This window comes from Myotis davidii, unplaced genomic scaffold (assembly GCF_000327345.1).
Source record: "Myotis davidii unplaced genomic scaffold, ASM32734v1 scaffold152, whole genome shotgun sequence".
Classification (NCBI taxonomy): Eukaryota; Metazoa; Chordata; class Mammalia; order Chiroptera; family Vespertilionidae; genus Myotis; species Myotis davidii.
Genome location: NW_006283545.1, coordinates 949,139 through 950,975, shown reverse-complemented (window position 1 = coordinate 950,975; position 1,837 = coordinate 949,139). Strand labels below are relative to the sequence as shown.

The 1,837-nt window shown below is 36.2% G+C and overlaps 1 protein-coding gene across 3 annotated transcripts in view; it reads left to right on the top strand.

Moving 5' to 3' along the window:
- The first annotated feature begins 1,533 nt into the window (after positions 1–1,533).
- Positions 1,534–1,837, top strand: part of WASF3 (WAS protein family member 3) — a 91,658-nt gene continuing 91,354 nt past the window's right edge. For all 3 annotated transcript variants that reach the window (XM_006753755.2, XM_006753753.2, XM_015564961.1), the window contains exon 1: positions 1,534–1,647. The gene's annotated coding sequence lies outside the window, so the exon portion shown is untranslated. The remainder of the gene's footprint in view (positions 1,648–1,837) is intronic.

The following is a 1,837-nucleotide window of genomic DNA, read 5'->3' as shown; positions in this document are numbered from 1 at the left end:
AGTTGTGTTACCTAAAGGAAGAGTTAATACATGATGCTTAACATAAATGGTTATCCAGAAAACACAGTCATCTAGATATAATCACCTCTAAAGTGAAGTGTATAGTGTTGGTTACTTTCATAATTATGCAAATAAGATGATCCAGGAGAAGTAAAATTTGGCCTGGATAACCTAAAATCCAGGGACAGTTCTCTGTATTTGGAAATAAAATGATCACTTATACATATTACTTAGGAAAAGTTCCTACAGCTGTTCCTAAGGAAAGGGAAGAAAATTAGGTACTGCTTTTAATTTTAAACAAACTAGTAGGACGTGCATAAATTAGTGTCATCGAATGATCTTTCTATTTTTTCCGTAGTTTCAAAAAGATGTTGACAGTCTTGACTGTGTAGGTTCTCATTCTGTAAAGGCCCACATACAATTCATGCATGTCCAGATAGTTCTCTTTAGTAGACTGAAAGCTGCTTTTCTTTCCTGTGGAAATTGCACACCTCTCCCTTCGTCTGCCAGGGCTGGAGGGAAGCCAGCCCGGTCCCTGGTGCCTTTGGGTGGCCCGAGGGAAGCCAGCCTGGGTCCCGGGTGCCTGCTCGCTGGCAGCCGGAGGAGGGAAGCAGCTGGGGTCCTGGGTGCCTGCCGGCGGGCAGAGGAGAGAAGCCCAGGTCCTGGTGCCAGCTGGAAGCCGGTGCCAGCAGCCAGGGGAAGGAAGGCCTACTCTTGCACGAATTTTCGCACATCGGTCCTCTACTTATATTATAATTAGTTACATTCATGAGACTGAATTGTTTCATGAACATGCATTTCCTTATTTGTTTTTTTGTTTGCAGTGTTTAAAGGGGAGCTGACTTACGCAGGTGCTTGGTAAAGTTTTGCTGAATGAATAAATGCTTAGTCATGAAATTTTTCTTGTATGTACTCTTTTAAATCGTATTGTATTTTTTTGGTACCTCACAGCCCCAGCACATGGTAAACAATATCAGACTGCTCTATAAGTTCCCTGTTAATGTCAGTTATCCTGGAAACACTTTATAGGGTCAATTCAGCAGGTATTCAATCTTGTTACTATTTTATCTCCATATTATATACTATTAAAATATGTATATAGTGATTGTCAAGATTTTTATTGAATTTAAATTTTTTTGTGTGTGAAAGTAATGCAGATGTTCATATCTGATGGAATTCTTGTGTGAAGGATCAGTATTATATTCTTTTTGAGCAATAACAAAACCTAAAGTATGGGTTGTTGTTGGGTAAGTGAAATGAACATTTCAGTTGAATAAACTTACAATATGCTTGGCTTTTTATTTTTCTGCCCTTTGGCTATTATTTACTCTAATTCTTTGAAGTTAATTTTAGAGCTTACTCTAGGGCAGGGAGTTGGAATTATACAGGAATTCACATACCTTATTAGTTGCTTGTTTTAATTTAAAAAGAACTACTTCCGGGATTAGAGCTCCCTTGATGAAATTGTTGAAATGTGAAATTTGAATTTAAGCCTTTTTTGAAGATTTGAATGCATTTTGCTTGCCAGTATTTAATTTTGTTTTCTTTTTAGTTTTAATTTTGATTGCTGTTACTACTGAAACCTGGGCCAAAGTGGTGATGCTGCCTGAGGGAAATTTCTGCAACCCCTAAGTCAACACTTACACGGTAAGAGTGTATGACTTTTACCTTTAAAAGCCATTTAATTTGTGTAATGTTATAGTTTAGAATTTTAATTTGAAACATAACAGGATAAATATTTTAATACATCAAAATACTGATATTAATGTATTTTAATATATAAATTTTAATAATAATAGATCTTTATATCCTAATCAACAGTAAGAATTTGAAAGAA